Here is a 12,436-nt window from a genome sequence, read left to right on the forward strand (position 1 = left end):
TGCTCCCCCCGCCACATGCCGCTGCTGCCAGCCCCTCTGACCCGGATGGAGGCTGAACGTCTCCCCAGCTCCACCCATCACCACCAATGCCCTGTGGATGCCAGGGGTTTTCCAAAATCATGAGGATCCCACTTTCCTCAGTTCACAAAGTCACACTGTGTCCCCAGCACACTCAGAGTAAAACTCAGATGCCTCACCATGGCTGACAGGACCCTGGGCATCTGGCTCGCTTCTCCACCTGCATTTCACACCCTGCTCTTTCTCCCTCCAGGGGCTCCAATATGCCCTCGCCACCCCGGGGCCTTTGCACATCTGGTCTCCCTCCTCACCAGCTCCTTCTCATCCTCAGGCTGCACTGAAAGGCCTGCTCCCTGGAGACCCCTCCCTGACCAGCCCTCCCAAGAGGCCCCTCCAGTGGTCTCACTCACTCAGCCCCTTATTCGTGCCTTTCCCACAAAGGCTTTTCATTGTCATTTCACCTTCACTCATTTGTGAACTGGTTGATTATGGGGCCCTCAGCTGGACTCAACTCTCTGAGGCTTAATTCCAAACTCTATTCCCCCACCCAGCCCAGCGCCCATGATAGACAATAGGGAACACGTATTTGTTAGGTGAATTGACTGATACATCTTTTCTTGTTGTGCAGGAACTTGCCCACTGGCAATTGTCTCCTCTGATGTCAATGACTATATTCTAGGAATCCTCAGCTTATGGTTTTATCTGCCCATCTGAGGTACTGGGGACTTCAACATACGGATTTGGAGTGGCACATAATTCAGCCATAACAGGGCCCAAACACATATTCTTTGGAAGTTGAATATTGTTTCCAAAATTTCAAATAAGCATCATGGCTGATCATTCTACTGACTTCGTTATGTAAGGTTTGGGGCTAATCTTTCAAACACTTCTCTCCCCTGAGCGCCCCCTGAGTGTGTCCAGATTTAACATAAATGTCTCAGGAGCCAAGGGGTCCATGATTAGACAAAATAACACACCCACAGAATCACCAACATCAGCTCACTGTTCACCAGGGCTTGTTTTGGGGAAGGGAGTCCACAGTTGTTGCCTCATTGTCAATGATACAGGTAGAGGCAGGGTAAGTTTTATGGCCGCAGAATGTGAAGTAAAAACCTCAAAGAGAAGCAAATGTTAGGAGCAGCCACTCCAGAGGGCTCTGGCCAAGGAAAGTCTGTGGGAGAAGCAGGAAGAAGAGGGGATAATACAGAGATTCTGTGTGTGGCTGGACTCCTGCGGGATGGGGTGTGGGGAATGGGGAGTCAAGGTGAAGACACGGCCCAGTGGGAGCTGAGGGTCTTGAAGCACAGGGAACTCCAAGCTTGGGAGCTGAGGGTCTTGAAGCACAGGGAACTCCAAGCTTGTATGACCCAGGAACAACCAAGAAATATTGCTAATAGGACCAAAATTGTTCTGCAAAATAAGTGATTTTAAAAATCTTATTCATTACATAAAATAGGTCCATCATTAATATTGATTCTCTAAGAAAAGTTTAGAAAATGTCTAGGAAATAAAAGCATGAAAATAACTTCTTATTAACTCAGTGTGGGTTTATTCTTTTTTTTTTTTTTCTTTTCTCCATTCTCTACTTCTGTTGTTTTTTTTTTTTTAAACATCTTTATTGAAGTATAATTGCTTCACAATGGTGTGTTAGTTTCTGCTTTATAACAAAGTGAATCAGCTACACATATACACACGTTCCCATATCTCCTCCCTCCCGCATCTCCCTCCATGAAGCCCAATGGGAAGGGCTTGGACTAAGGCCTGCAGGAGACATGGAGCTGGGATATATGGTCACTGCCTCAGAGAACCTTCTAGTCATATAGGACCAACACATGTTTCACTGTTATCAAAGGTATAAAATAACTTTCATCTCAAAGAATTGCCATCTGAACCTCAAACTGCCATCTGAAATCTCATTTCTGATAGATCTATACAAGCTAATTCAGATCCATTAGTGATAAACATTAACACACTTCTTAAAGGTGTGAGTTATTTACAGGGATTAAAAGAATACACAAAGCAGTCTGTTACTGGAGTGAGAAACAGCTTGGCCAAATGATACCAGACTATATATGATATCAAATGTAGAAAATATGATTGTTACTTTTCCCTAACTTACGGACACCGAGTGATGAAGTAGCAGACACCCAAGGACCTCTGATCTCACCATTCAAGAAACTCACTCCTGAACTCACACTAGATTTGTGGTCCTCAAGGAGCTCCAGGAGCCCCTGTGGAGCTTGCAATGAACCTTCAAGGACTGAAGAATAGTCAAATTATTGTCACAGTAATAATGATGTGTGATTTACCTTTTTCAATCTCATTCCCTCATGAGTGTACAGAAGAGGTTTTCACATCATGTGGGATATCACAAGAGGCTGAATATAGAAACAGATAGGAGAATCTGTCTTCTATTGAGCTAGACATTCAAGAGATTTGCAGTTATAAAACAGAGACATTTCTGTCATGACTTCTTTTAGAAAATGCATTTCTATTAAGAATATGTTATATATGTCCATGCAATGGGTTTATTGTTACTTTGATAATAATTTAAGATCTCAGTGTTGATTTCTGTGACAGTAAATATCGATAGACATAATCCACATAGCCAAAGCTCTCAGAGGTCTTCAACAATTTTTAGGAGTATAGAGGAATTCTGAGGCCCAAATACTTGAGAGCTGTTGCTCTGTGTGAGAACAGAGGCTACTCTATTCCTGGATGTGAGGGACTCACCGGCTTCTGAGGCAGCCAGGATATCATCAAGCTGCTCTAACTTAATGGAGATCATTTTTCTTTCTGTTGAGTACAAAATAAGGCATGTTGTTCTATCATTAAGTATGTGGGTAGGGTGGGGTTTTAGCTTCTCTTCCACTCAACATTTTTTCTACTTTCTAACTGGAACATTCTGTCTCTTTACAACAGAATGTGAGGCTGGGGCAGCGTTAAGTTAATTCTCTCTTGAGTTTTTCTTTTGACAGATAGATGGATGCACGTGTACGTAGATAATATTGAATTATATACTGATATGCACATTTAAACATATCTAAAAGAGTCCACGTTAGTACATTTAAACTAATCTGAAAATCTTAACAGCATTTACTTTGGGGGAAAGAGAGTGTGGTTTGAATCAAAAGTTTTAAATATCGGCGACAAGTTTAAAACTTCTGTACAGTTCGCATTTTATAGACACATACAAGCCATGTCATGCACGGTTATCTGGGTGCTGAAATTCTGGATGCCTTTGTTCATAAGTTGTAAAAGAATATATTTTTTATTTACAGTGAATTTTAATGTTTCCACTCTTACAAAATAACCCCAGTGTTCAAATTCGCTGTACAGAAGCTTAAAATTTGCGTTAGTCAAGAATTTTCTAATTCCCCTGTCAATTTTTATTTAAATAGTACTTTTTCCACATATCTTTGCCGTTTGAAGGCAAAGACTGGATTCTTTTTATCACATTTATAGGCTCCACACTGCTCAATGAACGTTAGTCAAATTAATGAATATGAGCATAAAAATTTTAAGACAGAAATAACCTAACAAGAATTGCACCTGCACCCTAAATCCCATGTCATGCTAGTCACATGAATGATAACAATAAATTACAAGCCACGGTGGTTTTTATGACAATAACAACTGTCAACTCAGCAAAGTAAAGGGGGAAGAGCTTCCTCTGATTTATTAATAGTCCCTTTAAAATTGCCAAATGTTTCCAGTTATAAAGCAACACATGTCGAGATCAACTTCCAGAATGGAGGAGTGAAAACTTCAGTGAACTTGCACTTTCACACACAAAAAAAACACAAACATACAGCCAAACCAATAAAATTTACCATTTCAGAATGCCAGCCATTAAACAATATTCAGAACAGAATAAAAATCATCCTTCCAGAGGAAACTACAAACCTTTGGCAAGACAATAGAGTCAGTGATGTTTTAACTTAGAGTTATTCCTCCAGCTCAGTGAAGAGGTAACCACAACCTGCAACATTGCAGACAATAGATATGACCACTTTTAGAGATTTGTGAAAAGTACCATCCCCAGATCACAATCAATATTTTGTCTGAACTTTCAGCTACCTTAAAAGTCTATATTCCTAGAATATGATGACTGTTTGATTTGATTCAGAGCTTAGTTCAGCAGGGGTGGGGACCTACTCACAGGGCATTACTGTAACAATTATTTCTGGCAACACCTCAACCATCTAAAGGCATGATATAAGTTAGAGCAAACAAAAGCCTGGTGGGGAAAATTACTTTCATCCTGTATAACTAGATGACCATAGGGAACTTTTTGAAAGGTTACAATATATTCCTAGACACCTAGGCTATGTGCATGACCAAGAAAAACCTGGGTAAGCAGAAGTCACCAGTCACTCACTCCTGGCTGATCTTGAAACTCTACACCAGCAGCAAATAACAGCTAAGGCTGTCTTATGAAATCCTTCAAGTTTGAAGGCAGGCCTTGGCAAAGGGGAAAGTCATACAGGCACAGCATTTAAGGAAATCTGACCAATCATAGTGGCTGTCCACTAAATTATATTGACCCTAGTGTTACCCCAGGAAGCTGACTTTTAAAATTTAAAAATAAGAAACTTAAAAAAAAAAGATAGCAGAAAACTCAGTGGACCTACACTGCAGGGAATACAGAATCTGTAAATTAGTCCAGGAAAGTCACTAAACAAATAAGCAACAACAAGAAAGACACAACAACAAAAACCTAAAAGCAGAAAAAAAAACGAATAATGAAGGAGTGGAGAAATCTGATGCTACAGTTTTTACAATATATTATATAAATGTCTAGTTTTTTTAAAAATGTATGAGACATGCAAAGAAATAGGAAATTATTCCATACGTGCAATAAAAAATAGAAGACAACAGAATGTGACCTCAAGACTACCTAAATTTTAGACTTAGTGTAAAAAGGCTTTAAATAAGCTGTTATAAATATGTTCAAAAAGTAAAGGAAACTATTTTAAAGAATTAAAGAAATGCATGACAATGATGTCTCACCAAGAGACATCACATAGAGAATGTCAATAAGGAAGTCAAAATTATAAAAAGGAATGAAATTCTGGAGCTGAAAAGTATAATATCTGGAATGAAAATTTCAATTCTGCTAAAAAAACCTAAAAGCAGAAAAAACAACGAAGAAAGAACCAGCAAAGTTGAAGATAGCTCAATCTAGATTATCTAGTCGGAGGAGCAGGAAAAAAAAAGAGTGAAGAAAAGTGAATAGTGCCTCAGAGACCTGTGGGACAACATCAAGCTTACCAACATATAAGTAATGGGGAGTCCCAGAAGAAGAGGAGGGAGAGAATAGAGAAGGAAAATATTTAAAGAAATAATGGTCCAAAATTCCCAAATTTTATGAAAAATATGAATCTACATATACAATAAGCTCAACAAACTACAAGTAAAATAAACTACAAATAGACTTTAAGACACAAATTTTTACTAGAAACAAAGAAGGGCATTTTTAGTGATAAAAGCATCAATCCATCAGAAGATATAACAATTATAAATATATATACACACCTAAAAACAGAGACTCAAAATGCATGAAGCAAGAACTGACAAAAATGAAGGCAGAAAGAGATAATCCAACAACAATAGTTGGATTTCAATAATAGAGAGAACAACTAGTCAGAATAGCAACAAGAAAATAGAAGAGTTATCACCACTATAGACCCAATAGGCATATATGGAACACCCCACCCACCAACAGCAGATTATACATTCTTCTCAAGGGCACATGGAATATTCCCCAAGATAGAGACCATGAAACAAGCCTCAATAAATTTAAAAGGAATTAAATCATACCAAGTATGTTTTCCAACAACAATGGAATTACATTAGAAATCAATAAAAGAAAGGAATGTGGGAAATTTACAGATGTGTGGGAATTAAATAACTCACTCTTAAACAACCAATGGGTCAAAAATAAATCACAAAGGAAATTAGAAAATACTTTGAGATGAATAAAAAAAAAATACAATATACCAAAACTTATGGCATACAGTGAAGAGAGTACTTAGAATGAAATTTATACCTGATTTGTTTTTATTTTACATACATTGTATATTGGTGCTTATTTATTTCTCAGGAAATTCAGAAATTAAATAAACTTTCAGTATTCTACTAGTGAGTAGCATTCATGTTTAAAAATATTTGAAACTATATTTACCTGACTCAGTTCTTATTCAGGATGAGAGGCAGAGAAAAATATCCTTCCTGTTATATTAAGAAAATTGAATCATACACTATATCCTTTGGGTATAATATGAGAAATTAAGGATATTTTTCCAATTCCTAAATTTCAAAATTTATTAGCATTTATCTAGAATTTTAGACCACTATTAATGTTTCTATATAATTTATATTTTCAAAAAACATTTTTAAAATTTGTTTTAACTTTAATACTTAACTTTTAATACTTAACCTCAATTATTATATTTTCTGTGGTGTTGAATTTGCTATGCACTGCTTCACTCATTTTTTTAGGATCTCAACAAATCTTTCCTTATTTCGGGCTAATCCATCGTACTGCCTACTCTAATTTTTTTCTTGGATCTGACTGGGATCTTTAACTTGAAGAACTCAATCATTTCACCCTGTTTCTTTTACTTTAATGGAAGCATCTCCTCTAATACTAAAATGTTTTCCCTGTTTTTAACAGAGAAAGTGGTGAGTTTCTCTGTTGGTTCATGCCTAGAGATGCAGTTCCGAGCTTAATATCAAGTAGGAGATGAAGAATTAGAGAGTGGTGGGAGGCCCTGCCCAAGCCAGATGAACAAGAAGGTGGCACTGCCAGCCTCCTGTTTGATGGGTCTTCTACTCCAGGTGGACTTTGACCTGACTTTTGGCTCGCCTTAGCATTCCAGCAACACTGAGATGGTTTTGGAGAAATGATGGGAATGTCTCCACTGCTCCCGTGCAGACTGCTCTGGTGCAGGTGGGAAGCTATGTCAGTTTTCAGTCCTACTCCACATGTTCTGTACTCAGCTGAAATCACTTGAGTGAACTTGAGTATGTACAAATCCCCCCTTAGTTTATATTTGGTAGGTTTATTTTTGTCAAAATATTGAAAAAGCAAGTTTGGTGCTCATGCTAATGTCACCACTCTGTGTAGAAGGAAGGGGAAGCAGAGCCTGATGTAGGTGTTAAATCTACACTCAATGAAAACGAAAGCTGCATATACATTCTGATGTGCTATTTCATACTATACACACATGGCAACTACAACTAATACTATTTATTGTCATGATAATTAGCAAGGTCTTAAGGATGTGAACTCTAAACCAACGGTCCCCAATACCCTGTTAGGAGCCTGGCAGCACAGCAGGAAGTGAGCGTCAGGTGAGCAAGCAAAGCTTCATCTGCCGCTCCCCATCCCTCGCATTACCTCCTGAACCACCCCCCCCAACCCCCACCCCGTCTATGGCAAAATTGTCTTCTACGAAACCGGTCCCAGGTGCCAAAAAGGTTGGGGACTGCTGTTCTAAACACTTTACTTGTATTAACTCATGTGATCCCTATGGAAACTCTCTAACATGTATACTGTTATTATCTCCATTCCACAGAAAAGAAAACTGAGGCTTAGCAAGGTTAAGTAAGTTTCTTAAGGTCACACTGAGCCAACATCCAAATCCAGACCGTTTGGATCAAGAGCCCACATACTTAGCTGCTGACTGTTAATGAATCCATGACCACAAGAAGGATGCAAGTGAAGTTGTTGTTTGATTTGTTGTGTCCTCTAACAGGCATGGAACTGCCTTGTCTACCTGTGTTATTCAGTTATTTCCCCAAAGCCTAGAAAACTGCAAAACCAATAACTATGCCCCTCCTATTAGTGCAGGGCTATCACATCTCACCTCCTGCCTTTCTTTTCAAGGTAGGTGTTTGATCATCACATGACAACTGAAGAAGCTGACAGAGTTTGAGTCGTATAGTCTTTCTCGTAATCACCTCCAGTCCCAGTCCTATTTACTGTCCCCAAAAACTGTTTCATAGGAATTATATATCTGAGGGAACAAGAAAAAGTGATTGAATACTGTTATTTTCTCAAATTGGGGTGGGACCTACATGAACAGAAGATACTGATAGGATATCAGAGAGATGACAGTACATCCGAACCTAGGAGACCTGGCTAGAGCACCAGTTGACGAGGAGAACCTCACTGAGTCACTTCTCTCCTCCAGATTTTCAAGTTTAATTTCTAAAATCTGAGGGTTCAAATATGTGAACTGCGTCCCCTCTAGACACATCCTTTGGGGTCAGCATGTGTAACAAAAGGGAAGGCACTTTGTAATATTCTTGTTCACGTTTTGGTTTCCTCTATGTGAACTAGACAGATCCATATGAATAAAAAACCCAAACACACTTTTTCCTAGTGTGTATGTCCCCATGTGCCTCCACGGCACCCATGGCCCAAAAGGCCCTCAGGCCATGCCTTTGTTTCTGGCCTGTCACATAATCAAGCTCATTTTAAGTTGCCATTTGGGTATCACTACATATTTTCCAAAGTCTTTGAAGCCATGAGTTCATTCATTTAGAGTTGTATCTCCAATTAAACTTTAAAAAGAGTCTACTGAGAAAGCGTCCATGTATAACTGGGTTGAGCATTACTAGAAAGAGAATTCCAAGGACAGCTCAAGATGTAATGGGAAACAAATGTTTATGCTCCACACATGGGCTCAAATTAAAGGACATGTTTCTTTTTCCAAATCAATGGAAACCATATTTTGGCTTTAGGGATATATAAATGGCATTTTGCAAACTTATTCAATTGGATAATTTCAAACACTTGTGATAGGAGAAGGGAATCTGTAATAGAAACTCCAGTTTCAGCTATACATTATGATATTAAATGAAAGAACAACTAGTTTTAAATTATATTTTAAGGAAAACATAACTAGTTTAAAATAATAATAAAAGGGTTAAGGAAATAGGCTCTGTTGTCCCAGAATCCCTGGGTTTCATGCTGAGCTTGTAAATGAAGGTATGGGCCCATGACTCAAGTCCTCCAGGCCCCACTGCCCACAGAGCAAGAACAAGATTGCCCTAAATGTTCCATGGATGTGTTGTAAGGACCACATGGATAATATTTAAGGGCATGCTTTAATGATCTCCCTGTAGACTGCACTGGGAACTACAGTATGAGTTTCTTTTCTAGGCTGTGCGAAGACAGGGTGCCTGACCTTGAGAGGCCATGACCCCTCACTCTATACCAATTTCCTCACCCGGGAATGAAGATAATGGCCTAAACCATCCTTAAGGACACTTCCCACTTCAAAGTGCCATCCAAGGCAAAAGTCACTTCATCTTACTTTATAAGAATATTTATTAGTTCATGTGATGGCTAATTTTATGAGTCAACTTGACTCGGCTAAGGGATGCCCAGATAGCTGTTTAAATATTACTTCTGGATGTGTCTATGAGGGTGTTTCTCGAAGAGATCAGCATTTGAATTGGTAGACCTAGTAATGCAGATGGCTCTCCCCAGGGTATCATCCAGTCCTCTGAGGGACTGAACAGAACACAAAGACAGAGGAAGGTTGAGTTCACTCTGCCTGAGTGGATGAGCTGGGACATTGTTCTCCTGCCCTCCTCAGCACTCCTGGTTATCTGCCTTCAGATCTGGACTGGAATCTATTCACTTTCAGGCTTTCAAACTACATCACTGGCTTGCCTGTGTCTCCAGCTTGCAAAGGGCAGATCATGGCACTTCTCAGCCTCCATAATTAATTACAGGAGCCAATTCCTCATAATCTCTCTCTCTCTCTCTCTCTCTTTTTCTCTCTTTCTCTCTCTCTCTCTTTCACCATCACAAAAAAGAAAAATTCCAACCATGTTGAGTTTTGTGATAACAAACCAAAATGTGCTGGTACTAGGAAAGGGTGGAACTGTTCCTCCACAAAACCTTGAATAAGCTGGGAAACTTCTCACCAGCCACACCCCCAGGAACAGATTCCTACAAACCATAAATACCCTATATGCATAAGCATGGAGTGCCAGCTCTTTCTCACCTGTCCTGCTGGCCTTGTCCTCCCCACCGCTCTTGTCCCCTGCCCTCCTTCTGCTTCTCATAGTCACCTCAGGCCCCTCTGGCTCTGAGGGTGTTGTGCGAGACCTTACACCGCTGACCTAACCTCAGAGCCACAATCTGCTCTCCACCATCTTGTCCTAAAATCCACAACCAATAGTGAGAGACCTCCTGCCTTTCCCTGACCTGTATGATGCACAGGCTCACGGCTCCCCTTGCCAGGCCTACCCACCAGGGAGGACATCACCTTCATCCATCTAGAAAGCAGCAGCAGTGGTGGGCCTTATGGGCAGCACCCCAACATCCATGCCACCTCGGCTCTGGGGTAGGCCTTTGATTATCCCAAGCCAGTGGGCAATCCATCTCTGAAATACTTGTTCAAGGTTGGAGAGCCCTTTGACTCCCAAAGACATGCAACAGAGACTTGCTGGGGGCTTCCAGGAAGCTGCTTGGCTCTCCCATTTAGTGTGAATCAGCTTTAGAATGAAATCAACACAATGATTAATAGACCAGAGAGTTGGAAAGAATCTTGTCTGAAAAGACCAACTCAACAACTACTTGCTAAGCTCCTACTATGTCCCAAACACTGGTCTAGGTGCATGGAACACATCAGTGAGCAAAACAGAAAAAGATCCAAAACTGCATGGAACTTACCTTCCTGAAACAAAAGAGATATAATGCCTATAACCAGTAAAAGATTGACTCGGTAATCATAAACCGCCTAACAAAGAGAATCCCAGAACCAGATGGTCTCACCGCTGACTTCTACTAAACATTTAAAGAAGAATTAATGCCAATTCCCCTGAAACTTCTACCAAAAACTGAAAAAGAAGGAATACTTCCAAACTAATTTTATGAGGCCAGCATTACCCTGATACCAAAGCCAAACAAAGATACTACCAGAAAAGAAGACTACAGACCAATATCCCTTATGAATATTGATGCAAAAACCCTCAACAAAATACTAGCCAACTGAATTCAATAGCATATTAAAAGAATTATATGCCATGACCAAATGGGATTTATTCCTGGAAAGCAAGGATGGTTCAACATATTAAAATCAATCAGTGTAATGCACAACTTTAACAGAATGAAGGGGATGCATGATCATCTCAATTGATACAGAGAAAGCATTTGACAAAATTCAACATCATTTCATGACAAAAACACTCAAACTAGGAAGAGAAGGCCACATATGTTATATATGTTTTACCACAAAAAGAGAGAGACAATAAAAATAAGTGTAATAAACAAATAAATTATTATAGATAGGATACTACAGGCTGATGTGTGCCGTTGACGCTATGGGATAGTTCTACAGTGTTCAACATTAAAAAAACACAGTTTTTAACAGGCGGAACACAAAACATGCCAACAATTTTAATTTTAAAACGTATTACAGTCAAACCTGCACATCTAGGAAAAAAGAAACATTTGTCTTTAAAATAATCCAGACAGGCATGAGTTGAGTGACTACATGTTATGAAACATGGTAGCCTCCGGGACTGAGATGTGTAAAGTGAGATGAGTAGGCGTACTGATGGTTGACCACATCTGACCATGATCTCATTACATCTTAGTTACCCAACACATATTCTGAGATTTTAGTGAGAACCCTCCCTGTCCCAAACTTTGAGACCTCTGATAGGAACTGAATTTGTAAAACTAATTCTCAAGAAACACAGTTTGGAAAATGCCTTGAATTTATCTAGTGGGCTAGTCAATGGTGGGAAAGCCATGTATTACAAAAGAAATAAGTGAGTATGTGTGAACGGCAATGCTTACATGCAAGGAATGGGGGCCTTGGAAAGAATTCAAGGCAGCTCTTGGGCTCCTTCTTCCTGACTCCTTCCTGAATCCTAGGAGTGGCCTCACAGATTGCTTTTGGTCCAAGGGGTTGACTCGCCCCCTCCTGTGCCACAGAGATAAGCCTCCCTATTTGGCTTCATGTGGCCACACAGAGATACAAAGATGGAGAAGCTAAATTATCTTCTCTGTTTCTCCAGTTTAGTGATTAAAGAACATGCTGGAAAGGCACAATTCTGGCTTTAGAAGTCCTCATGGGTGGGACTCCTGGAGGGTAGGACTCTTTTCTTTTCATTATGTCTCTCCTAAGATGGTAGCACCATGCTCGGCACATATTGCTGAGCACTTTAAAAAAAAAGAACCTGGTATCAAGATGTTGATGTAAATACCCTGAATTTCTTCTGCCATATATAATTTTCACATTTTGGAAATTATTTGGAAAAATTATAGGCTGTGGAAATTCTTGTTCAAAAATAAAATTATATTAAGTTCCTTAAAGCACTATTAAGGGCCCTTCACAACTTTACAGTTATAACTGCTTCATTTATTTAGGAATAAATTGAGTCC

The 12,436-nt window shown here is 39.5% G+C and overlaps 1 protein-coding gene across 1 annotated transcript in view; it reads right to left on the bottom strand.

Moving 5' to 3' along the window:
• The window catches only part of ADCY1 (adenylate cyclase 1), a gene marked incomplete at its 5' end in the record, with an annotated part of 434,017 nt that overhangs the window by 145,722 nt on the left and 275,859 nt on the right, over positions 1-12,436 (bottom strand). The gene's annotated exons all lie outside the window — the stretch shown is intronic.

Source organism: Balaenoptera physalus (genome assembly GCF_965194825.1).
Source record: "Balaenoptera physalus genome assembly, chromosome: 8".
Classification (NCBI taxonomy): domain Eukaryota; kingdom Metazoa; phylum Chordata; class Mammalia; order Artiodactyla; family Balaenopteridae; genus Balaenoptera; species Balaenoptera physalus.